At 41.1% G+C, this 27,953-nt stretch overlaps 1 protein-coding gene across 42 annotated transcripts in view; it reads left to right on the top strand.

The window, feature by feature from the left end:
* ATXN1 (ataxin 1) overlaps positions 1-27,953 on the top strand; it is a 294,034-nt gene that overhangs the window by 223,484 nt on the left and 42,597 nt on the right. For 32 of the 42 annotated variants that reach the window (XM_083449365.1, XM_083449367.1, XM_083449387.1 and 29 more), the window contains one exon: positions 1,785-1,881. The exons of 9 other annotated variants lie outside the window; for them this stretch is intronic. The gene's annotated coding sequence lies outside the window, so the exon portion shown is untranslated. Of the gene's footprint in view, positions 1-1,784; positions 1,882-14,340; positions 14,450-27,953 lie in introns of those variants that run through there. One more of the 42 variants, XM_083449398.1, reaches the window with a different exon arrangement.

Raw genomic sequence — 27,953 nt, 5'->3', positions numbered from 1 at the left:
ATTCCATGCAAAAGAGAAGAGGAAGTGAACTAGTGTATACAAGCGAATGAAGGATTAGTGATGAGATAATATGAAAAATTAAATGGGAACATGGTTGCTGGCGTTTGTAACTGCATTTTTATTAGTGCTACCTGAACTGTGAATTAGAACAACCAAATTACAGAGCACCTCACAGGACTGAAAGAGGGAGGTATTGTGCAAATACCAAGAGAGTAGAGCATTGTTAGGCACAGCTGTCTGGCTTTCAGATCAAGCTTAGGAGCTCCCTTCTCCTCATAGCAAAATACTTTTGCTTGAAAAGGAAAATGCTATAGTGCTGCTGGTACATCATTTCCAACTGTTAATACATTGGTCTCTCATATTATAATTTGAAGCATGGTATGTTCCATCAAATTTTATTACTGTTGAAAAACTTGTTTATGCTAAAATAAAGAAATGAAAGATACAGACCCACCATAACTGGTTCAATTTTGTAGTTGTACTAGTTAGCTTTCTTGCAGTAGAGGAAATACATAAGGCCCAGTCCTGTTCATCAATTAGTTTACCACTTGGGCCAATATGAGAAGTGGCCTGCCGGCAAGTTCTGTTGCCACACATACCACTTCCTTTGCAAACATTTTGCTTTCAGATGTCATTGAAGGGTGATGGATGAGCCATTTCAGTCAATAATTGTGTGTGTGTGTGTGTGTGTGTTTAAAGGTTTGTATTAGGTATGCTTTTATAATTGTAAGTCGCTTTGATACCTTTTGTGCTGGGCCATCCTTCTGTGCAGTAGTAGCACAGTTGGATTCTGTGCCTGCGGAATATTCTGTAGTGCACTGCAGTGGAACCAATGATCTGAGAGTATAACATGACTTCAAAGGTTCTTACATTCTGACATAAAATTAGGTGAATTTTAACTGCAGATTTTGCTGTTTCCTTAGCCATAAACTCACACCACCTGTTCCAAAATATTAGTGAACAAACTGTTTGGTATTTATACTTTTCTCCACACTTCAGTCATGTACCTGCACATAATGTACATGGGGGAGGGGAGTAATTTGGTACAATGACCAGAGGGTGGAATTCTAGTTTGGCACTTAGAAGTTGCATGTTTGTCATGTTCCTTACATCCACTAGCAGAAATTCCCGAACCACAGAATATGTGTCTCTCATATATGGGAGGTAGTATAACAAATACGGAAAAACAAACTAGGGTCATGGTTCAGGCAAAATATAACAATCCTCCTTATTTGGGATTGAAGCTGGGAATCTGTGAACATACTGAATGCTCTTTAACTGCTGCTGCACTTTATACTGTAAGTGTTTTTCTTAGTGGGTGGGTCTGGATGATAGCCAAGTGGAAATTTTCACAGCACTGCAGAATTGTACAGTGCACTTATTGCTTCAGATTGTACAGTACCATGCAGACTTATGACGTATTCCAAATAACAGCTCTGACCATGCACATGCTTATGTGTGGGTGGCCCTTCACCCCTGTGTACTAAATGAAGCACAGATATAATGCCGATATCGTGACAATATAAAGCCCCACCTTTGCGGATTACTTTGCTGTAGTGGAGCCATATGTGTTTTATGTGTTTACCAAGCAAGTCCCATCTCAGCTGTGGTGGCACGGAAATCGAAACTGCAAGCACAGCCAGTCATTAAGCTTGGGAGCCAGGAGTGAGATCCCCAGTCTTAATTACATTTGTTCCTTTAAGCTTATAGAAACCTATTGACAATTTGTCAAGTACAGCATACAGATTTTCTTACTCAAAAAATGTTCTATTTTTTTTTGAAAGAGAGCACCACTGAGGGCCTGTGAACAATCCAGCAATGCCTGCAAATTCTTCAAGGTGAAGGATAATCTGGGACTCCCAATTGACGACAGTGAATGTTGTGAGTAAGCTATGCAATAATCATTACTGAATACTTCCTCTGTAAATATTGTTGGCATTGAGTAATTACAATAAAAAGAGGATGGCTTTACTGACACACAAGACTTATTTGGTGGTGCCTTTCAGTTATTTTGAGAGCACCATGCACTTCATTACTACTTGAAACCATAATTATTGAATTATTTAACGTAATGATGTAATAGTGTGTGGTGTTCCCTATTTTTCATATGGACATGTTTTCCTTTCAATCCTCCACTTGCATTGTAACACTTTTCCTTGGAGGACATTTCTCCCACACGTGAATAACCAGCTCGATCTCTTAGATAGGAACTGTACGAAGATTCACAAAACAGATAGCTAGAAGTGTTCTATGTCTTGGTACACCTGCCAATTTATGATTCCTTAAAGAACTGAAATTTTATTCAGATGTAATACGTAATATTGAATAATACAGCAGATGTATTTCAGCAGTAAAAATGTGATGCCAGAAAGTGCCATATATATGAAGAAGGTTTTGTTTGTCTTAGCTGTTAAAATATGCATAATTATTTTATAGGCGGCAACCATTATAGGCACATCCAAATGACACATGTTTGCCAATGCATGGGTCCTTTTCGACCCAGAAGACGTCAGAACAGTGGCGGGGCATAGGAGGGTGGGGCACACTTATATGAGCTCCGCCAAAGTGGGGCAGGGGGCGGGAACAGAACCCCCATGGAAAATGGTCACCGCCTGTATATAAATTTCATCTCTGACTCTCAAGAAGGCAGCAGCACTTGGCATCTAGCTCTATGTCTAGAGACTAATAACGCTAACTTCACATATATATATTTGGGGGCATGTCTCCCTGAGTTCTGCCTGCAAGGAATTGAGTTTACTAGTTAAGTATGGTGCAGTCCTAAATACTCTTACTGGGGATAAGTCCTATTCAACTCGGTGGAATTTCCTTTTGAAAAAAGCAAACATAGGATCAGGGTGTATGGCTGCAGTCCTGTGCACACTTAGGTCATTGAAGGCAGCAAAATGTAACTTCTAAGTAAACATGCGTCATATCAGGATACATGTGTCTCACCTAATGTGGTGATTGTGGTCTTTTTTTCTTTAGATAATGTCTATAAGGCAGAGCAATGCTAGACTTCTTTTTCTTAGAGTGATAGTATTTTTCAGCATCCTCGTTATCAAGCTGTAAATTTTACCATTGCTATATAAACCCTTATTTGTTAAAATTTTACAGCTTAGTGATTTAAAACAGCAACAACTATGGGCAAAAGTTCATACAGCATCTGAGTTCTTAACTTAGAAATATGTGTTCATATTATACTTGTTAAGTGGTTAATCCTGCTGACAAATCTGGAATTCATGACAATGAAATGGGGGTTGCTAATTTTTCTAAAGGGTGTTCCATAGCTAAGGGTTGGACTGATGTTTTCATTTCTGGGGTGAATGCAATCAATTTCAGTTTCAGCTAAAGCATTTCTGCCTCTTACCTATAATTACATCATTTCACCACCAGACACAATGCAGAGCCAAATCTCATTTTAAAATACTGCTTGGAGCCAGATCCATCTAGAAATTATTTGTTTACAAAGCAGCATCTTTTCCCCTCTAACTTACACCCTCCATTCTTTCTCTTTTGGATGGTAGCAAATATATTTGGCTACAAATTTAGCATTGTGAGATCCCAACCATCTGCTAAGGAAGAACACAATTTTATTTAGAAAAATAATGCACATGGTGTTATGCTTCCTTTTATACATGCAAGATATGTCTAGGTATTAGCTTGGATGGTTGGTGTCCACTGCACCTGGCAGGGCTGCTAAGAAGTCTTGAGGACATGGCCAATGAGGCCATGGCTCATGACCAGTTGTTCTGATTTTCTTCCCATTTGTCTCCTTTGCAAAAATACTCTGGACACTTAAGCATTGCCGCTATACGAATCCTTAGCACCTAACAAATTTGGAAAGTGCCCTACTTTGGTTTAGGTCCCTGCTGTCAGTATTCTTCCTCTGTCGGGAGAAAGGTTGTTGGGGGGGGGCACCTTTTCTGATTCTCTCCTTATCATCCTACTTTGCAATGAAACAAGTGGACACTTAAACACTTACAATTTCATTTAAAAAAATGAACTAGTTCTGGTTCAAGACAATCCTTTTCAAAAAGGAATTAGTTGCCGTTCCTGCTCATCCTTTAACAAAACAAACTAGTTCAGATCAGGTTCAGCCATAATATGTTTGTGGTTCATAAAAAGTAAAGTTCACTGTTTGCAAAATATTTTCAGTATTCAAAATGTTATAAGCTGCTGTACTGAAGTACATGGTCCAAAAGTTAAATCAGGGGCTATGGGTAACTAATAAGATGTATTACAGATGTATGTCAGCCTTTGAAGCTTTCCCCATAATTGTATTTTCATGCTAGAAAATGCTTACGCTGTTCAGTTTGTGCCAACCACACAGCTGTTAAAGGCAGAAGGTATTGTCTGCTTTGTTCCTGGTCCCTGTACTTCTCACTGCAAGCTGCTCCTGTTGGAAGAGACTGCATCTCTTCAGCAGGGCAGATAAGGAAATGCCTCACATACCTTTCTTTGGATTGCTTAGCAACAGTAAGTGAGCGTCCTTAGTAGCAGCAGCCCCCACCTGCCAAATAAGCCGTAGAATAATGCCTCTAGTTTTGCTTTCTAACTTTCTTCTTCCTTTCTGATTGACTTAGTTTATTTTATGAAAGCTAAGAGTCCAGGCCGCTTGCTGGGGGGGATTGGGAGGGAGTGAATGTGAGGCTGAATTAGAAATCATTCAGAGTTCTACCCCAAAATAAACTTAATTCATCTTTAGTTCACCTGGCAATTATGGCAACTACTTCAGAGATTTCTGAACTAGTTCAGTGAACTTCACTAAACTGATTTAGTTCATCCCAAACACTGGCTCTTCAGCTTATACTTTATACCGTGGACTTAAACTGTTTTAACCGATATCCCATTTCCCCAGGGAATTATTTCTCTGTGAATTATAGTTTTAGATCTAGAACTTCCAGACTTATTTGGGGGAACTGTCATAACACTGATACATTAATGTAGATAGTCCCTGAACTACCCTGATAGCCCGGTCACTGAACAAGTCCATGTGCTGTATGACGGTATAGACGGTGTCATGTTTGATTCCTGTACTAGATGGCAGAGAGCCATGCACACATTTTTTCTATACACACCATTTCACTTGTACAGCATTGCAGCCATAGAGTCCCAATAGAGTATGGCAAAAATCTTTATGCAGTGACATAAAAAAGAAAGTGTTAATTCACATTTTGCAAGGCGTTTTGAATGCAGGAAGTACTCCTGCCATGGACCTTGAGAATGGCATGTTGTGGGTCTCTTGGGAGAAACTGTCGGCTTTTTACCATGGCAGAATGAATGGAAAGTTTTGACACAGTTTGAAATTTTGAATTAGTCTGCTTCTAAACTTGTTTGCATCTGTTTACAGGCTCACTTCGTGCCTTTTTTTAAAAAACAGAAACTGCAGACTGCCGAGAGAGGCAGTGCATCCATATGTCTCTGTTCTTGTAAGCAACTCTCTTCTGTGAACCACCTCGTATTTTTAGGGATGGGGCAGAAAGAGCAGGAATTGCAATTATTTGAAAAACGCAGTCTCTGAAAAGGCAGTGATTTATTCTCAGGCATTATTCTTGATTAAGAGCCACAGACAGCTGCTGCTTGCCTTTAAATAGGCATAGCTCTGTAGGCATGCTGTACATCAGGGTTCAAGGGACTAATAGATCTCTGCCAAAATCATAAGTATTTAACACCAAGTGAATAATAACTCAGAATGCCTTGTTTGCTGGTTTCTGGTTTGTGTCCTGTGCTTCCAGTACGGAGCAGAAGTTCTCATTTGTTTTGAGCTTTACCAGTCATATGGCCTAAGACCCAACAAATTTGAGTTGTATTTTGCATATCTTTGTTTTCCTCCCAGGTAGAAATGAAGGCAAGCAAAACACTAGAAAAAGGAAGGATATCACATTGCTTATATGGCTGTTTCACCCCAATCAGTAAGCTGTTAATGTATCTACATGAAGTAGATAGCTAACCAGGAAAAGAAACCAGTTTCACATTCTGATTGTAAACATTGTGTTCATCGGGGGGGGGGGGGGGAGGGTGCCAATCAGTTTGACATTCTAGTGAAACTTATTGTCATCCCTATAGTAGTGTTTACTCCAGGGAGTTTAAAACGGCTACGGCAATAAAATCTTTAGGCAGGTAGCCTGCCATCCCAACTAAATGCTCTGTTTGCTGTTAGGAGTCCCTATCCAAACAAGTTCAATGGCATTGATGTGTAAGTCCATGAAGACCTAGTAGGAGAAATACTATTCTGTTGAGAATAACGTGCTTGCTCACATCCATTTGAGGTCTGTTTACAGCCTTTATAATATCTGACTGCAAACTCTTGGGTGCATTGGGTAGGGATGTTAGATGATCTCATGCACACTTGATGGTGTTGGTGCTATCTGTATTTCTTCAGAATGAGTCTTATGTTTCTGGTTGTGTCAGGTATGATGCTTAGAGTTACAGGTGCTGATAATGTTTCAGAGGGATCTGATGGCACAGAGGTCAGGAGGGAGGCAGAGAGAAAGGAAAGCAGCTACCTTGATTGCTCTTGGCTCTTTTGGCTGTTCAGCATGTAGAAATGAAGAGGCAGGCTAGGTAATTTAAGGAGATGCCCTTATTTCACACTTCTCCCAGAATGATGTTTTCCAGCCACCTTTCAAATAATAGAACAACCTCCCCGCTCCGTTATCTTTAAGGTTTACTGTATATCCATCTTTACTAAGTTCTAGGGGCAAGACAATATTTTGTAAATACTTTCAATTTTACTTTTTAGAAAATGAATTTATTTATCTAGTAGAGTAGATGCTATTCCTAGCTATTTATTGTTAGCTTACTGTTTCACAGGCATAGGTAAATCTCATTTTGAACTACTAGGAATCTAAAATTGCTTTCTATCGGTATTATGTTCGTTGTTGTACTGCTGTTTTGACATCCCAAAACACAAATCAAAGCTCTCAAGTCATCTTGTTGACTACTGCAGCTTTCTCTCCTAAATCCTCCTACTCTTGGGCAGCTCTCAGTCAAGTCAAAACAAAACTATTTTCTTTCTTGCTAACTTCATATCATCTCCTTTCCCCCAATTTGCCATTATGCATTATCTGGAGGGTGACGTGATAAGAAACCTCCCACCACTCCAGGTGTAGGAACTGTATGGCATTCAGATTTTCTGTAACTTATCAATGTTCCCAGATACGCAGAGCATCAAGAAATCTCAGGGATGTTTAGATGATTTCGTCACATGGAGTTGATAATTCTGTTGGCTTTCTTCAAAGTGGAAGCCTCTTTCCACCCATAACAAAATCCAGGCACTTTTGAAGGAAACTGATTTTCTAGACCCATTTGAATCGGGGTTTAGGCCCAGTTTTGGCACAGAAATAGCTTTGGTCGCCCTGCCTGATGACCTCTGTCGGAAGAGAGATAGGGGAAATGTATCCTTGTTAATTCTCCTCAACCTCTCGGCAGCTTTCAGTATCATTGACCATGGTATCTTTCTGGATTGGCTGTCCAAGTTAGGGGTGAGTGGCTCCACTATGTGGTGGGTCTGGTCCTACTTGGATGGTCATTTCCAGAGGGTGATGCTTGGGGACTGCTCTAAAGCCCCATGGAGCTTTCCATGCGGTTTACCTCAGGGTTCAATTTTATGCCCCATGCTGTGTAATATCTGCAAGAAACCACTGGGTGGGGTCATCCTGATTTTTGGAGTACACCATAATCAATATGCTGATGACGCATAGCTCTACTCCTTTACTTCTGAAGGTGTGGCACTGGATGTTCTGGACCGTTGTCTTTCCTTGATATTGCACTGGATGACAGCCAATAAACTGAAGCTCAATCCAGATAAGACAGAGGTACTGTTAGTGGTTCACTAGAGTGGATGAATGGGAGGTTGCCTGCTCTTGATAGGGTTAACATTCCCTCTGAAGGAGCAGGTGTGCAGCTTTCTATTTCTATACATGTCCCTATCTTCATCCTAAGTCTTGCTTTATGCATTGCTGTAGAACAGGGTTTCCCCAACTTGGGTCTCCAGCTGTTTTTGGACTACAGCTCCCATCATCCCAATCTAGCAGGACCAGTGGTCAGGGATGATGGGAATTGTAGTTCAAAAACAGCTGGAGACCCAAGTTGGGAAAACCCTACTGTAGAAACAGATGTTCCTTGTTTAGTCATTTCTGACTTTAAGCTACCTTCCTATACATCCAGCACACAGGAATTAGCTTTTCAGTGGCCGTACCTAAAGCTCATTGAGTCCTTTTGTTACATCCACTTATTGTGCAGCATTCCAGTTATAACCACCGCCTACAACACTATTTCTGTAAGTATTGTTCTGAGCGGTGTGAATTTGTTTCATCAAAACTTTAGCCTTTTGGTTCAGCGTTAACTGGTTTAGCACAATTTTCCTTCTGTTTACGGCTGCAACAGTTGACAACAGAACAGTAACAATGCTCTTTGTGACAACAGTGTTATTGAGGGATTTGTACTATATTTTAGGGAGGCCGTTGCTCTTGAAAGCTGTAACTTTGTCTGCTTTCAGTACTCGTACAATATGATAGACAAAAGAGAGCAGTGTGTTGAGGACTTGGAGAAACTTGGGCTGTATACACTCCATATATTTAAAGCACAACCCCTCCTGGGAACTGTAGTTTAAGACTCCTGGGCAGTGGCGTAGCGTGGGTGGTGCATGGGGGGCCAGCCGCACCAGGCGCAACATGGGGGGGGGGGCGCTCGCACTTGCAGCTCTCTGCCCCTACCTGGCTCACTCACTCTCTCTCACTGCAGTGCTGGCTGTGCGAATCCGATCCGAACCGCTGGGTCGCCGCCCACTGTGGAGGGGAGGGTGCCAGGCGTGCGGTGCGGTGCGGAGAGAGAGCGAGGGACTATCTGGGGGAGGGACAGTGCAGCGGGGGGGGGCGCAAATTACTTGCCTTGCCCTGGGTGCTGACAACCCACGCTACGCCACTGGTCCTGGGAACTGTAGCTTAGTTCCTAGGGGGCATGCTTTAAATTTATTATGTTTGTACAGCCCTGCACACATTGCAATAGCTCCCCTTGGGGAAGAAAAAGGACATTAAAAACAGGTTATAAATAATAGTAATAATCATATTGAAACCTACTTAGTTTTAATCTGGTTGTGCTTTTCTTAATCATTTTATACCAAACCAACCTACAGGTGAGCTTGTGCTTCTTCTTGCTTCCTCTGGTGTGAAGTTATTCATTCCATCCATTTCCTGCAGAGTCCCTCGATTCTATCTCACATAGTTCTGCCTTCTCTTCCTTATTTATTTCATTTATGCAAAAATATTTATCACCCGTTCTTCATCAACACAGATACCAGGGCAGTGTTCAGAAGGGAAGCTAAAATGCTCCCTGATGTCTCCCTTGCAATAATCCCACCAGTGACTGAAATGGTGTTTGGAATCTCTTGAAAAGCTGTTTTCCTGGGATGTGGGAACATGACGGTTTGATCAAACAGGGAGGAGATGAAAGATGTCAGGAAACCATCCAGAATTGTAGGCTGACATCTGATGCCTATCTTCCTTGTATTTCCCTCACTGTAGATTGAAATACTGCTGTACTTTTAAGTCTCTGAATACTGGAAATCCTTGCATTGTGTTTGATTTTTTGTTCCCATGTTCTTCTAGATCTCCTCCATCTCATTTTCTTGGCTTCCCCCCCCCTCCCCAGTTATCTTGTTCCATAATGCCCCACCCTCTTGAACAACTGTCTTGAGTTATATTCCTTTTTGCGAATAATCTCCAATCTCTGGCCTGGACATGTTAATCTTTCTGCTAATAAAATAATCAGCCATCTTGTCCCTGGAAGATTTCCAGTTTCTCAGAGCTCAGTCATTCTTACTAGAACATAGCCTTCAGCCTGCACCCCAGCCTTAGGCATACAGGATGTTTTGAAAATTATGATGCCTCTTAACCATTTGAATGTTTGCCCTTGGTTCTGAGTAGTGCTTACACAAATATGCAAGTGTTGTCCTGAACCCAAGATACTTTCCTCTTTTAGAATCTACATTGCTGCAATAGTAATTATTTTTCAGCTTAAGAACTCTGCTTTGGATCTTTCAGTAACATTTTGCAAGGCCCTTTCACCTTCCCGATCCATTTGCATCTGTCCACCTTGGCCAGTTTTGTTGATTCTATTTAGTGGCCTAGTTTACTTGTTGCAAGCCATAGTTAAGCTAAACTATGGTTTAAATGTGAACATGCAGCATGCTGTTGCACACAGCTGAAATTGCAGGCACTTTGTTCCTGCCCCACTCCAAGGTTTATTTGGGGAAAGCAAACCAAAAGACAAAACCCAAGTCCAGATCATAGCATAGTTCCCAACATGAATGGGAGAGGAATGAAGCAGCACAATTTCAGCCTGCACCCCAGCAGGTTGTGCATTCACATTGAAACCATAGTTTAGCTTAACTATGGTTTAAAATGGTAAGTGCATGAGGCTAGTGCATATTTTCATAATATCACCAGCAAAACTATAATTGGGTTGGTCTGTATCTCTCCACAGCATCAACGTATCTTCTGCATTCAACAGGGGAAAAGTATAGGTTTTTAAAAAAAATATCTGCTTAATAGACGCTATTCTTTCTCGCATGTCTTACCCAATTCCGTGCAACAAAGATAAGCACAGAGATCTATTTCTGCATCTTCCCCTTCATCCTGTAAGGAAAGCTGCCCCAAGAAAGCATATATAAATGCTTTGATATTTACAATCAGCTACCTGGCATTCTGTTTGACAAACTAGCATGAGTTCTGTCTCTCCGCTTGGCCCAGACGAAATGAGAAGGATCAAAGTCTAGAAAAATTGGCAGAGGAAGGACGTTTTGGCAGAGATCAACCCAGCAGTTGTCTGGGCCAAAGCAGTTAAAGCTGCCGCAAAGCTATGGAAAATCGCTAGATTTTTGGATGACAGGATGAGTAGATAGGGTGGGGGCAGGTGCGAGAAAATAGTGAAGGTACAGCAAACAAGCCAGGTTTAATGACTGTACTGAAATATTCTGAGGGAAGTTGAAGAATGGTATAATGGACCTCTGTGTAGTTGCAAGCAGGCCTGAGAGGAGAGAAGAAAAGATTGAATTATTTGTACAATGGTCTCATAGCATTTAGCAGAAATGCCTATTTCTTGAGAACTTATGGTGACATGTCACAATATAAAAACCTTCGAAGTCTCCCTGTTTTCCAGGGACAGTCCCGGATTTACAGAAGCTGTCCTGGTTTCTGATTTGATCCTTGAATGTCCGACTCTTCCTTAGGATGTCCCTATTTCATCAGAGAAATGTTGGAGCGTATGGAGTTATGCAACCTCTGAGCCAAGTGTATAAGTATACAACCTTTAGAAGACATCTGAAGGCAGCACTGTATATAGGGAAGTTTTTTCAAGTTTAATGTTTTATTATGTTTTTATATATGTTGGAAGAGTGGCTGGGGCAACCTAGTCAGATGGGTGAGGCATAAAAAAAATAAAATTATTATTATTATGGAACAGGACGTCCCTATTTTCATTGGAGAAAAGTTGGAGGGTATGCAATAAAATGATCCTAGATTGGCAGCACAGTGGCTTTGGGCATTATGTCCAATATATGTGAGGGAGTTGTTTCAAAATTTCTGTATTATCCAAAGGCGAACATGTGTAGGAATGATCCACAAGCTTTGCCTGTGTGTCCAGCTTGCAAGTTTTTCTTACGCAGGTTGTCTTTGGACATAATAGCAGAGGTGCAACAGCCTGCAGCGTGAGGCGGTTGTGCATCAGGGGGTCTGGAGCTGCTACAGTGAAGTTGCTCGCTAGGTGTGGTGTCTTCACAGAGCTTTGTGATCTGCACTGGAGAATTAAATGTTCATGTTAAAGAAACTCAATGGACCATGGTTTTACGGCAATGTTCAGGATTTGTCTCTGTCAATTCAAATTTAGGCCATATGGCAATAAAAGTCTGTAGGCTGAAGTCTGCTACAAATTTTTTGGTCTAAAGATAATCTGATCACTCTAGTTGTTCCCATGGGAAGAATATTCCCTCTAGCACCTTTCTCTCACAAAATCTGGCTTGCAGATTCTTATTAATTAATGCCCATAGTGTTTTCTTAACACATTTTTGAGGGGAAGAGCAGCAATGAAACACCAGGAGATAACTTCCTTGTTCATTTGTTTAAATTTAGGAACGATGTTTTTTCTGGTGTTCCAACTACGGTGCAGAGACATCTAGTGACCAATCTGCATGATTGCAAGTGAATAATTCAAGCTGTATATTTATAGGCCTGAGATTGCAATAAAACAAACAAATGGTTTGGTGCACATCTTGTTTACTGGGATCAGAATGGCACTAAGTGAGGCTTCGCTTCTGCCCCCTAGTTTTGATATTCCTCTAAACTGATGAAGTCACTGTTATTCTACAGGAACATTTTTACTGCTTCTGACCAGTGGTCCATCTTGGTCAGGTGTGAAGAACCATTGACTCTCCAAACGATGCTGAACTACAACTCCCATCACCCCCAGCAAACATAGTCAATGGCCAGGGATGAGGAGAGTTGTCCTTCAACGACCTCTGGAGGGCTAAAGGTTCCCCACATCTGATTGAGGGTAACCTAAGAATTACTGGTTCTGATACCATCTAACCCATGATTCTGCTTTCCCACTGACATGCCTCTGAGAAGCCCACAAACAACACATGAAGGCAATAGCTCTCTCCCTCTGTTGCCATATTGAGTGCTATGCTGCCTTTGGAACTATGGAAATTGCAAAAAGCCATCACTTCCTCTAGTCCCTATTTCAGAGGTAGTGCCATCACTTATGTAGCAAAAAGGACACCATGTGTGCTGGGTGTACACAATGGTCAGGAATGATGGGAGCTGCAATCCAACAGCATCTTGAGAGCACCAAATTGGTTGCCCCTTATAAGTAGACTTTGTTGTAGTTTTAATATATTTTATGCTGTGAGTTCACCAGAAGTATACAGTAGATGCCTTCTTTCTCTTCCCTAAATGGCTCCCATGAATTTCTTCCTGTTAGCTCTAGGGGCACTGAAATCTTGCTCATGACTGAGTAGCTAATAGCCAGTGATTGGGTTAGATTTAACATTACAGTGGTACCTTGGGTTACCTACGCTTCAGGTTACATACACTTCAGGTTACAGACTCCACTAACCCAGAAATATTACCTTGGGTTAAGAACTTTGCTTCAGGATGAGAACAGAAATCATGCTCTGGCGGCGTGGCAGCAGCAGGAGGCCCCATTAGCTAAAGTGGTGCTTCAGGTTAAGAACAGTTTCAGGTTAAGAACGGACCTCCAGAACGAATTAAGTACTTAACCTGAGGTACCACTGTGTATCCTGGTTTTCTGCTAAAATTTCTGCTTCAAAGCAGTTTACAAAACAGAAGAAAAATACCATGCACAACAACCTAAATACAATAGAAAATGCTAAAATTACGTATTCAATACAAATAATACCAATAACAGTAGCGAATAGCAGAGCTTCTAGGACTCCCAAGTCTGCTCTCCCCAAATGTCCACCCAAAGGAAGCCATCCATAGACACCAGCCCTCCACATCTGTGGTCTGCCTTTGGGTCACTCCAGACACTGCAGCTCGGTAGTCAATCCATGTCCCAACCATCATCTCACACGACCAGCATCTCATGCTGCTCACCATTGACGGAGAGCCTCAGAATAGAAGCTGTTTCACTCTCTCCCTTTGGTTTGTGTCAAAGGTTCTTATCCTTGCCAGGCACAAGCCTTAATTTATACCTGGGGAGGTGCTAGTTATGTTCCTTAAGCATTACAAGATGTTTTGAAACATAGGAGTGGCTTGTGAAAAATTTCCTGTATTTTAAAATCAGGATGTGGAAAGCAGTTCTTAAAGAACATTCGAACAGTAGGTTTGCTGCAAGGCTTTTTAAATACGGATGCCTTTTCATATACAAAAGAGAGCCCAGCCCACTCATTTATTCTTTTATATGCTTTTATTCCTCTTGTTTGTTTCAAACTCCTTGACAGAGGAGCAATGGGAATTGTTTTCTCTAGGGCTTCTCAAACTGACTTGCAGACGGATTGCAGTATATAATATGAAGTCGGATTCTCAGACTCTTATACTTACAAGTCAGGAGTATCCTGTTGAAACAAGTATTAAGTTTGAGCTGCTTCCTGGAGAGGGCAACACACCATGCTAAACTATTCTTCTTAGCCTAGCAAAGGAACAACAAAAGCTGTGCTGAGTGTTAACCCCTTGCACAACTGCATTTTGTATTGTATGCCACCCTGGATTTGACCGTTGATCTGATTACAAATCTCTTTGACAGATACTTTTAGTCAGTCTAGAACATTCCTTAGGAGACATTTTTCTGACCAAAATTAGTTTGTTCCATTTTACAGAATTGCTGTGTTGCTAAATTATGTTTTCGATTTAAGAACTGCTGCACAGCTTCACTTCAGCAAATGTACGCCAGCTTGCAGACACGACACACTTCTCACTGAAGTCATCACAATGTAAGCTACAAAATGATAGACTGAATAGTTGTGGCTAATGCATGCTATAGCATTGAAGGCATGGGAAAAATGTCCTTCTCCAGACAGTTGTCTGAGGTTACCGCTTGACCATGTTTTCACTCAAGTGCCAACGAACCCTATGAAAGCATAATTTAGAAATAACTGGGTTTTTTGTTTTGTTTTCAAAGCTTGATTAACCTGCTATTGTCAATATAAGGGTTTAAAATAAGCACAAAGAAAACATTTTGAATATGAAAAGCCTCATGCGAGCTGCCTAATCCTACACAACACCTCTATTAATCATCGTTGTTGTTGCTGCTATTCCAACTTTGCTGCTGAGCTTTTTTAACAAAATGCTGTCAGAAGTTACTTGAAGCAGTATGCTGGAGCCTTCCCTACCAAAGAAATCTCTGCTCAGTAGTAGGCATCCTAGCTCACACTTCAGGGGCAGTCTGGGGGGTGCTAACTCAGTGCTTATCTTTGCCACCCCTGCGGATAACAAGAGAGCACGTCAAGAAGAGGAGGGGCAGCATTCACCTTCTCTCAGAAAAAAAACCTGCCTAGTGCCAACCCACCTTAAGGCCACAGGTATATAAGGTTTGAGAGAGAGCACCTTTATTAAGCAGAAATTGAAAGATAGGGCAATAATTAGATAGGTCATCTTCCTTGTTAGCCCCCCCCCCCCAACTCACCTGCCTGGGGGTTATAAAACTTAGGTGGAGGGTGCCAGGGGTGATGGGTGGCCGTGGAAATAAACTTACCTAGTACTGACTGGACTGTATCATCCCCAGTGAGAGACTAATCATCAGTGAGGCAAAAGCTGCTGAATGTAATGGTAACACAGAAATTCTAAGTAAAATCACTTCTATATTTGAAAAGTTAAATGTGTTGAAGCTGCTTTAGAATTCCTCTTACGGTTTCCCAGGATGAGTACAGTAAATCCAGTCTGTTATTAATTAACTGAAGCAATTAGTAACTCACTTTAAGAGAAGCTGTAGGTTTATCTGTTGTGGTTAAATATTACATAGACCTCTCCCTAAGGGATATAATTTCAGCTAGGAGCCAAGTCTTCATTTGTACCATCTTTGTGCAGAGGTTAGTTATCCAGGGAATTATTTTAAGTAGTCAAATATGCCTCTACTATATATGCAGTATGAATACATATTCAGATTTTGTGAAAGATTTGTACGTTGTGCTATGAAATAGTTCCAATGGAACATGAATGAATTTTCCAGGCAGTTTGATCTGCTGCATCTGGGTTTTTCCACAAGTAACATGTAAAAATGTAAATGTAAAGCTCCACCTTTCTAGGTGATTTGAGCAAATTCTGGCTGTAAGTATGCATGGAAACCTTGCTTGGCTGGATAAAATGTTATACTCTGTATTGTAAATGCATATAAAGCCAAAGCACAATTTTAAAACATACCTTTTTAAAGAAATAGCTGAATACCATTTGCATCCTTTCATTCCTTGAGTCTGAGCTTAAAGGCCTCTATCAGAAGTGATTTTGAGAGGGATGTTGTGCTGTTTTTTTATAGTGAACTCAGAAGCTAAAGAGCTCAGCAAACAGCATGTTTGAATGCCAGCCAAGACACTAAACTGGCAGCCTTCCACTCTGCTATTGATGCAAGTAAAATGTGTACTCAACTGACTTGAGTCAGGGCATACAACTTTTACAATCAAATGCTTCTGCTTTTCCAATTATATGGAAACTGGGGAAAGTGTGTGGGTGTACGCTACTCAGAAGGGAAACAGAAGCAATGCTTTACGTTCAGTTCACTTCTACAGACCAGTTGAGGCCGCGCTTAGAATATCGTTGAGAAACTGTTCCATTTCCCAGAGAGTATTTAATTATGTCTTCTAACATTTTAACTACTGAATCCACCTTGTTTTAAAAGGTCGTAAACATCTCATTTTGGCAATAAGCTGCAGCAGGAAAGTAAAACTAATTGATGTTTTGTATACGGAACTACATACAATCAATTGAAAACTCTGCAGGGTACATACGGTACAACCAACTTTGCTTTTTCTTCTGATTTAGCAGCGTTGCGCAGAGCATGAATTTAGGAGAATTGCCTCTTGGGGTGATTCATATAGCGGTGTCCTAACTTCATCAGGTCAATTTAACAAGTGCAACATTGTGATTTTTCATGCGGCTTCTGAGAATTACTGAACAGCATGCGGCAATAAATAGTGACAGAGCAAATCGATTTCCAAAGTAAATAAATTCAGTACCAGAAAGAAGTGTTATAGGAATTTTCTGTGCAGTCAGATTTAAGTTGAGTAATTTTGTCGGAGGTGCTGCATGTCCCATAGCAAAGCAAACCTCCATTACTATCTTGTCTTTCGATTGGACTGTGTTAGAGTAAATAACAGAAAATGGTATAGCACCTATTTAGGGTTTCTGTAGATTAGTGGTGCTAACATTTAGTTAGCAACATGCTTGTTTTGTCCAACACAGCTCACAAAAGTAATTATTATTACTCTCATGATGCCATTTGTGTAATGCATATGTTACCTTTACTTTCTCATTATCCCTATGGCAGGCAAAGGCAAGTCACTGCTATTTCCATTTTTATAGAGAAGGAACCAAAGCGCCCTCAATTTGTGACTAAGCAGGAAGTTGGGCCTATGTAAAAGTCCCAGAGTACTTTCACTGGACCATATTTCCTGACATTAACAGGGGAAAGTGTTAAGAGCTTTTTCACCCAAATTTAAAATGCTACACGCGTTGGGCGAGAAGCTCAATATCCACACAGCAGGTGTAAAGCCTGCTTCTAGAGGATTGCTGTTGTTTTCTCCAGTGTGCCCTCTTTTAATGTAGCAAGTGGCGAACATACCCTATAAAATGAAGTCCATCAACCTCACCAAGAAACTTGCACAGGTACAGACTGACATCTTTCTGACCAGATGCAAGAACCTGGATGTTATGTTTAGTGGGAGATAAATCCCAGCATGGAATGCGAAGTTAAAGAAGGTTAGCTTCCATGGAAGAGGGACTAGATCTACTGCTATAAATAAGTGATTTTTATTTTAAGTGGAATATTATTTTTATAATCTCATGGATTCTGTTACCCAAGTTCCTCTCCTGTTGCATGAAAAACACTAGCAACATAATCCATGAAGAACCGCTTTGTTTTCTAAATCGGGAAAGCTAGGGGGAGGTATCGAAATGGTATCTTTACTTTCTTCTTCTCCCCCACCCTTGCAGTAACTCATTATAGATTATTGGAACAAGAACAGATTAGGAAACAGTAGCACAATGTCTTGGGGAAAGCTTGTATGACTTGATTTTAGACGCTATATGCAATTGGAACATTACTGCCTACACTGTCACACTATCACCTCTGATACAAACTGGAGTATTTTCAGAGGCTTTCACACTATTTTTACTCATCCCTCTTGGTTTCCATCACAATATCTGGAGTTTCTGGAGCTAGTTTTGTAAATGTTTTGCATCAGGTTTTTTTTATGATCCTCTGATAAGCCCTATCCAATCCTAAATAAAAATGTTCGAGTCAAATTTAATTAACATTTGTAAGTGTGGGTGGAATACATTTGCTTTGGATAGATTATGGGTTTGGGAAGACATAGATGTAATTGCCACAGACTTAAGTGAAAATCCTCTGCGTTCTTCTTGAGGGCAGAACTATGCTCTTAATTTAACTGGATCGCTGGGTGAGATATTAGACGTGTTTCCCTATTACAATTACCCACACAGTAAATCACAGCATTCTTGAAATGAATACTCCTATTGCCTAGTCATTTGTCAGGCAAACCTCTTAGTAACAACTTATAATTAGACAAACTAATCCATTGTTTCAGAGGTCTGCCCAGAAAAGACATGTTTTATGTTTTAGAATCTTACTTGGTTTGAATTGCATCTAATGGCTGTGAACTTTATGCCCAGCAAGGTCAGTAAAATAATATGTTCACCACCATCTAACAGTGTTCACAATTATGTGAACCTTCAAGTTATGTAGAACTCTTTCTCAGGCTACGTGTTTAAAAAAATAAATAAATCAGGTTGAAGGGAACATCTAGATTTGGTTTATTTTTTTAAGTGAGGGAATGTTGTTAAGCCCTGGAATGCAAATTGTTTCAACTTCAAGTTGAATAGCAATCCTGGTAGGTCCGTCTTTTCTTTTTAAAATGTATTTTAGGAAGCGATGCTACTTTAAATAAGTTATTAGAACCGTGTAGGGGTTCATGAGTCATTTACTAGAAATAACGTAGTTGACAAAGTAGTATCTCGGCAGTAGCTAAATACGGAGGATTTGTTATTCCTTTTAAGGTGACATTTGCTGGCTTCTCATGACAGAACAACAAAAAATCCAGATCCCACCCCAAAATTCTCCATTCTCCCCCCCCCCATTACATTTCACATTTGTTCAGGCTTCCGATGGATAGTGATGGGTGAATACTTCATTCTGACTTTCAATAGACAGCTGCTTTTAAAAACACCCCTCCCAAAAAAATATTAGTTTGACAAAGTAAACAATAGTATCTTTTTAAAAAGTTATTCCCAGCCCAAAAGGACCCTGTTGCATTCCTAATGATGCAACCAGAAGCACAATGGAAGCCTAGAGACCTTTCCTTCTATCTCCTCTCTCCTTTTTCCAAATGTATCTGAATGAAACTTAAATTTATAAATTTTCATTATGATCCATACATGCCCTAGACAATTGCTTTTCTGTAATTGGCAAGCGCTGGCTCTTACGATTTTTACTGTACAGTCTGCCCATGTATGTTTTAGTTTGATGGTGGTTTTGTGGGGACCTTGTACAACCATGTAAATTCTAGATTATTTTAATTCTACTGGATCTGATTTCAACCAGACCCCACAGTAAAGCAAAGCATAGATATGCCCGGGTGTGGGTGTTTTCTCTTTCTGTCTGTTTGATGTGGGGTTGTGTGACCTGGCAAAGTAACTAGGGGCAGTAGTACCCACAGCACTTGTGCCCGTCGACCCAAAGTTTTCTATTGAACGTGCATGAGTTATATGTTATGGCTGTAGAAGTAGCTTACATGTGAGTAAGGGAACTACACTTCCCTTTAAGTATTCTTAACAGCAATTCCGGTTTCTGAAAAATTCCTGTCAGTTTTGAAATGGAAGGACAAATGGCCTCTTCAGGATTAGGAAGTGGCATGCTCTTGAGAATATTTCCAAAGAAAGTTCTGCCTGCACATATAGTTCCCTGACACATGGATAAATTGCTTATGTTGAATCATGGCCATGGATTCCCTGTATTGAGTCTGCTCTTCTTCAGATTTTGTAAGCACAAAGAGCAGACACTTCCTCCCACTCTAACAATGTGATTCTTGGTTAGGGGGCTGGGGAGTCGAGAAATCCTGAATCTTTCCTTCCCTTTCTTTCTGGATATTCTCCCCCCCCCCCCCAAAAAAAAATAACAATACTAAAGACACTGTTCTTCCATATAAAGCTGTGTGTCTGTGGGACATTTTGCCCAGAGTTGTTTGAAGCCCACCTGTCGCATTGTAGCTCAAACATTTGTGTGCTTTTAATCTGAAACTTGCATTTAAGGCATCCATGGGTTGGATAGGAACTGGCCTTTTATTTTCATAATATGGTGCTGAGAAAGTATGCAAACATTCCTTCTTGCACATTCAATCTCTGTATTTAACTGTCAGTGATCTGTAACTGGCAACCACGTTGTTTTGGGTAGACATTTTCCTGTCTGATCTTTTAACCTAGTGCTGCATGTTGTCTGTATAAAAGAAAATATTGTTCATAACCCAATTATATATTGAGAGCCAGGGCACTGCAGTCGCGGAAGCATTGGGGCTGGGTGTTGAAAAGCCAAAGTCAAAATTGTGGTCAGCAGCAACGTTTCTTGGGAGGCTTTGGGCAAATCACTAGATTGGGAAAGACATAATAACTTAGTTCTTTCATAATGCCAGACCACTCTTCCCTAGCTTGGTGCCCACCAAATGTTTTAGACTACAACTCCTATCATGCCTACCCAGCATTTGTGCAGGGGGTTAGTTCAAAACATCTGGAGGGCACTAGGTTGGAGAAGGCTGTCCTAAACTATAGTTGCAAAGAGAGAGAGAGAAAATCTGCTTTGGTTTTCAGTTCATTTGGAGGCAGATAATTGCTTGCATACTGCTTGCCCAGTTCAGATGCAAAAACCAACTGGTTTCATAGAATACTAGAGTTGGAAGGGACCCTGACGATCATTTAGCCCAGCCACCTGCAGTGCAGGAATATGCAGCTGTCCCTTATTGGGGATTGAACCTGCAACCTTGGCGTTATCAGCACCACACTGTGACCAACTGAGCTATCCAAGCTGGTTTGTACCAAATAGGAAGGGTTTTGAGTTTGCAAGGGGAGGAAGAGGTGTGCAAGCCCACAGCACATCCCAGTTCCCCAAACGGTGGCATCATTTAGGTGCCATTAAAAGGTCACTTTCCTTGGGCACCACCTCAAAAACGTTATAATACTGGTATCAAAGGTCTCGTTGCATTTCAAGGAAGTTTCAGGGGAAAGCCCAGACATAACCTTGCTCAGAGCTGTAAAGAGAGCAAGCAGGCTAGGCAGATACTGCTGTAACTTCTTGTTGTCTTTGTGCCTGCACGTCCTATACTGTAAAATACATACAGCCGCTGAATACTGCTGGTAGGAAAGGAGAAAATTAGAAATGTATGAATCTGGCCAGCAGCTGCCCCTGAAACCAGCCAGCACATTTTTGGACCACAGCTTTCGATCTGAGAAACGAAAGCCTGTGGTTACAACCTTCCTTAACTTGTTCTGGGCTCCAGCTATTTCGTACCTTATCCAAACCATAGAATTAGGGCCAAATAGTACATAGCAACAGTATAAATACATAGTAGAAACCCCCTTGAAGCTCTGGTGCCAGTTGCTCATTCCATGATTTCATGTGAGCAGGCTCCTTCAGTTCTTCCTGCAATTGTGTTTGCTTTTTAGGAATGTCAAAGGAAAATAAACAGGTATAGGCTGGTCAGATTATCCCCCAAAATCATAAGCCTGAAAAGCTTGAGAGGAGTGTTAAAATAACATCATGCTGAAGATATGGCTGCTGCTCCCTGTTCCTTTTGCAGCAGCATTTTAAAAGAAATGATTAGCAGCGTCTTGTGAATTGCATCAGAAAAGTTGTTTATCTACAATGAAAACAAAACTAAATCCAAAAGTCTCTCAATTTCACCGTGTTGAAAGGTATAATGCTAGACTAATGAGTGATTAATGAGTTGCATACATCTAATAAGAGTATCAAGAGGGAAGTCTTAGGGAGAAAGTTTTTCTTGCTTCAGACTGCAATCCTGTAGACACTTACCTACACAGTGGGACTTTTTGTCTGAACAAAAATGAGTAAGGTTGCACTGTAAGAGTACATAGTCTCTCACACAGCCACATTAGGTGAGTAATTTGATTTAACTTGATATTAGAACCATAAAGGTCTCCCATAAGTAGGGACTGAAGAAACATTTGTTAGGTACATTACACTGAAGTACCTCACTTTCTGATCTGTGAGATTTCCCCTTCGACTGTCTGGGAGTCTTGTGAAATCTGCTTTAGTCGTGCCTTGCAAAAATAGCAGACAAGGAAGCACAAGCATTTCTGTATTTGCTTGAAATGAGGCATGTTGTTGTCAACTTTATGAAAGCATATTGTGGGGGTTTGAGAAGAAAACAACTTTTCTTTTGAACACTTGCCAGCTTTTCCTGCTGTCATAATGAACTGATAAAATTAGTTTGGTTGGATGACATTTTTCTTAATTTTGAACTTGTACGTTCAGTACAATTCCTATAATGGACTTTCCTCTGGCAGTACGTTCTCAGATAAGAGATTCAGAGCCATAGTTTTGTTCTCCTCCTGAATGTAGGTCATATCTTGCCCTGACCTTTCCCACATAAGTGCTCCACAAAACTCTGCCTGCTTGCCGTAAAGAAGTGTACCTCCTCTAATGCTGTGCCTTTTGAAATGTTAATATGACATTTCAGGGCTTCAGAGTTTTGAGCAGTTTAAAGCAGCAAAGGTATTTCAAATGGCCAAATTAAATTGCTGCACATTATGGAAAACGAAAAGTTTTGCTTTTTAAAACTAAATAACCCTGCTAGGAAAAAGTAAGGGAAACAGAAAATTCATCCCATCCCAGGACCATTTGAAAGATGGCTTTGGCATACAGTACTATTGGGGTTTATAACTGCATTTAAAAGAATGGGAGGGGATATTAATAATATCCATAGTTGATTGAATCTGTTGCTGTTTTTTGTGATAAGCAATAAAATTGGTTATAATGATGATGTTGAACATAGTTTTTTAAAGCTATGTTTCTAATTTAACGCACTTTGTCCCAAAGTCTGCAGCTTGCTACTTAGTTTTTGTGTAAGCCTCAAATAGGCCAAACTAATCTTTAATAAAGCACCTGCGTTTTCACTACAGCCAAGCCTGTTTTGAAAATCCATATGCAAATTAGGGTTCAATGTTTGATGTGTGGCTGTAAAACTAAATGAAAATTGGTTGGTTGGTTGGTTGGTTGGTTGGTGGGTTTTTAGTAAGAAAAGAGGAGAGCAGACATATGCTTTCAGAATTTTGTCATTTTAGTGATGCTAAATTCTTACATACAAAAGGGAGAGAGACGTAATCTGCAGCTTCCATTTTATTCATATGGACTCTAAAGTACTTGCCCTGCCACGCCACATTTTCTTTTATGGATTGCTTTTTAGTCTGTTGATGTTACAACAAGGAAGATAAAGCCATCTTGCAGCTTGTGACACCTGCTTTCATACATCCTAATAATTACTTCAGTTCAAGTCTGACAGCCAGAGCTTGCCAGAGTGCATACAAATCTTGACTTGCTTGAGGGTAATAAATTATGTCATAATAGCTTTGCCGGAAAGTTCAGATGTGTGTGGTATGGTAAAAGATTAATATTTGAAGGGAAAATGGCTTGGAGTTGTGCTGCATTGAAATTAAATATGCTGCACACAGATTAATGTGGCAATTTATTTTTAGCCCTGCATTTCCAGAGTAAGATGCAGGGAACATCAAACCAAGGTTTGCAGCCAGAAATACTGAGGAGGGTTTTTGCGGGGAGGGGAGATGATGCCATAAAAACAATTGGCGGAGGCTGTGGTTACAAAGTGAGAGGCAGGCATCTAAAACAGGTTCTCCATGGCATTTTCAGCTGAGCTCTTGTGCATGTCTTTTGAATAGACGTGGCAGAATATTGGCATGTCCCAGAGTGCATTGCAGGCTAGATTTGCGGGGGGGAAATCTCATACACATGCACAACAATGTCTCATCCGAGTCATACTTTAGGTTCTTAGGGATGTGCTGCCTAAACTACTGTTGGTGGTGTGCAAAATCGGAAGTGCTCTTTTATAGAAGAAAGGCAAGGACACAAGCTTGTGCCCTGTTCGTGCTTTGTCCCCTTGTAGAGGCACTATAACATCTTCCAGTGATCCAGGGCATTGGTGCTCAAAGTATATAAAATGAATTTGAAACCTGCATTGGCAGAAGAAAGACTCAGGCTGGATTTCTACAGTACTTCCATGAGCTGGAATGAGCCCAAGTGAGATTCATGCCTGGTCCTGAAAATATATCATATGTCAAAGACCAGGGTAAAGAAGTGCATCTTCAGCTTATGATAGAATATATGTGACAGAAATGGTGTGACTCCATCTTCTTTCTAGTCATAGGGTGTTATGGACCCCGGATGAGCAAGTGGACAGTGTTTGTTCTTTAGAACCAGCATGGTTTAGTGATTAGAGTGACTGACTTTGGAGACCTGGTTTTAACTCCCCATTCAGCCATGACACATACTGTACAACCTTAGGCCACTGACCCATCTCTCAGCCTAACCCATTTCACTTGATTCTTATGAGGATAAAATGAGAAGGACTTGGGAGGGAAGGGCAGGCTTAAACATAAATACCCACTCTTCCACCCCAGGGCAGAGCAGTATGGCGACATTCGAATTGGGAGAAATTGTACTTGTAAACAGTTGCAATATGCGTTAGCTAAGCAGAGAAAGTTTCCCAAGTGATAATTAAAGCTCTTTAATAATGTGATTTGGTTTTTTTAAAGGAATCCATGGTTGAAAACAAAAGCGGAGGTGGAGTCAACTTTATCCATCAAAAGCTGTAATATCAACATTCTCATGGGAACCCAAAAATTAAGAGAGATAAGTCTCCAGGGAATAAGCAAACGCACATGGAATGAGCAAGAAATCTGCCAAAACAATTACACTTGTGTTGAAAAGCAATTATCTTGCCCAGCAAATGCATGAGAAACTATTAATGTTAGTGGCTAAACATGTTCGCATAACACACAGCTCTGGTCTACTTCAGATTGTAAATGTACATGTAATGACTCTTCACAGCAGCACGATTATTTCATAAATGCCTCAGCTAGGATTAAAGCAAACAATGATGGGGTGTTTAAAACCAGTTTTAGACTAACCTGTACTATTAAGATTGTAATCTTAATTGGCAGGTTCTACTAAAATCAATGGGCTGTGCTTTCAAGTAAAACACCATTGAAGACCAGCACTCCACTGCTATTTATGAACTTGAAAGCAGAGTGCTATAGGCGTCAGATGAGGCAAAGCCAAGTGCTGTCTCTTAACTTACGCTGCAGACAAAAATAGTGGATATTTCATAAAACCATCTCTGTTGATAGCTTCTCTCAAATAGAAATAACGAAGCACTCTCCTTACCTACCCTACCTCAGCAGAAAAAAGTGCCTTAAAGCAGAACCCTTAAAAAGAACTTAGATAGCTGCCAAGTACTGTATCTAAAACCAGTTAGGAAAATGTTCCTGTAAATATTCCTTAACCCTGCATAGCTGATCTATAAAGAGAAGTGGTGCTGGTTACTCCTGCAGTTAAGGAAGCTAATGTGGAAGTTGCAAGTTCCCAGAATAGCATTCTATTATCAGGGAAAAAATGTCAAGACATCTTTAGAACTGACTCAGTGGGCCCCTGTACAGGCTTTCCCCCTCTTCTCTGCACTGAATTGGCCTGCCATTAACTTTCTATGCAAACTATGCAAGTGGCTTGTGAGCTGGAAAGGGACATTAAAAAAAATAATCGGAACCAGTTGAATCTCATAACATTTTCTCACATGGAGCTAAAGGTACCTTGGAGTTTTGCACACACCACTTGAGCCAAGTGGAAATACAGTGAATGTGGGACAGAAGGAAAACACTGAGACCCAGTTTGTGTGTACCACTAAACTAGGTTTTAGCACTGTGTACATGAGTTGGAAGCGAAGCGGGTGGCGCTGTGGGTTAAACCACAGAGCCGAGGGCTTGCCGATCAGAAGGTTGGCGGTTTTAATCCCTGCGACGGGGTGAGCTCCCGTTGCTTGGTCCCTGCTCCTGTCAACCTAGCAGTTTGAAAGCATGCCAGTGCTAGTAGATAAATAGGTACCGCTCCGGCGGGAAGGTAAATGGTGTTTTCGTGCGCTGCTCTGGTTCGCCAGAAGCGGCCTAGTCATTCTGGCCACATGACGCGGAAGCTGTACGCCAGCTCCCTCGGCCAGTAAAGCGAGATGAGCGCTGCAACCCCAGAGTCGGTCACGACTGGACCTAATGGTCAGGGGTCCCTTTACCTTTGAGTTGGAACGAGCGCAATACTCTGACTCATTGATCCCCTTCCCCTCTCCTCCTCCTATGTGGCTGGGAAGACTCTGGAAGCATTTAGTATTATTTTCCACTAATCTCAGCCTGTCCACTTGCTTACCCAAATACTGACCCATAAGATGACTGGTCACAGCATATAATTTCTGTCATATGCTGAAGATGCACCTCTTTACCCTGTCCCTTGACAATCTGAGATTTTCAGGTCCCACCCTATTACTGTTAAACTGCTTTTTAATATTGAGTTTAAATTACTGTAGCCCACCCTGAGACCTTATGGTGAAGGGAAGGGAAGAAGCTGAATAAATAGTAATAACAATAACAACCTGGTGCATGCAGCATTAAACTATAGCTTAAAACAAACTATGGTTTAAAGCAACTCGTATCTGATTCAGTCCTCCCACACTCTTGCCTTTGCTGCACTGAGGAGAAACAAACAAGAGCATTCTGTGCATGAATTTGAAATATAGCCAGATGGTCTCTTGACACCAATTAAATTGAATAAGATACGTCTAAGATTCAATTATCACTTTTGCAGGCATGGGGTATCTAAAGCAAATATAATTTTTGGCACATGGGACTGCCCAGTATTTAAAACCTTTTAGGACCCCATGTTGACAAAGGTAAGGAATGTTATTGGTCGAAACCTTCCCAGTATGCCGGTCATAACATGTTTTGTTGCAGCTGTGGGACAGATGAAGGTGTGTGGTTGAGCACCATGGGATTTCTTCTTTCTGCGCTCCTCTCAATGCCATTATACAAATCTTTTGGAATACTGCGTACAGTTCTGGTCACCTCGTCTCAAAAAGGATATTAATAGAGTTTTAAAGGTTCAGAAAAGGGCATCCAAAATGATCAAGCAGATGGAGTGACTCCTCTATGAAGAAATGTTGCAGAGTTTGGGCCTTTTAGTTTGGATCAGTGTTTCCCAAACTTGGATCTCCATCCGTTTTTGGACTACAGTTCCCATCATCCCTGGTCCTGCTAGCTAGGGATGATAGGAGTTGTAGTCCAGCAACAGCTGGAGACCAAAGTTTGGGAAACCCTGGTTTAGATAAAAGGCAATCGAGATGTGATATGGTAGAAGTTCGCAAAATTATGCATGGCAGGAAGAAAGTGGATAGAGAAAAGTTTTATCCCTTTCTCATAACACTAGAATTCATGGGCATCTGATAAAACTGGATCTTGGAAGGTTCAAGACAGATAAAAGTCTTCACTCAGCGCATAATTAAACGATGGAGCTTGCTCCCACAGTTAGCGGGTATAGCCACCACCCTGGACAATTAGAGAATTCATGGAGGTGAGGGCTATCAAGGAAAGCCCAAGGAGGCCATGCTTTTCATGAAGTCCTGAGTGACCCCTTGCAAGTCCGTGTTGGCATGGATGTTAAAATCCCCTAGGACACCCATACTAGGTGTCTCCAGGAGAACATCCGCCACGACCTAAAGCAGCTCAGGCAGGCAATCCTTGGTGCAGCAGGGATGTCTGTACACCAAAAGGAATCCTGTACTGCCCGTTTCCCAACTTCCAGGATATGCACTCAGAAAACTGGGTCTTCTCAGTAGGATGCCTGGTGCAAGCTAATGACTTCCTAAAAATCAATGGAACGCTCCCTTCATGCCCATATGACCTGGGTTGCTGTGCATAAGAGAAACCTGGTGGACAAGCAGCGGCAAGAACAGGCCCAACCGAGTCTCTGTTACACATACCAGGTCAATTCCTCCATCCAGCCACTCCTCTTATGTTCTTAAGAGTTCCTCTAGTTTGCAAATGTGCTCATGGACCCCAAACGGTTGTTGGTCTCTGATATGCAAACATGGGTGAGGGCAGGTGGAGAGGGATATCATCAAGAGCAAAACGAAATGTGAAAAGAACAGA

This window comes from Podarcis tiliguerta (genome assembly GCF_965153285.1).
Source record: "Podarcis tiliguerta genome assembly, chromosome: 7".
Classification (NCBI taxonomy): Eukaryota; Metazoa; Chordata; class Lepidosauria; order Squamata; family Lacertidae; genus Podarcis; species Podarcis tiliguerta.
This window is presented reverse-complemented; position numbering and strand designations above follow the sequence as displayed.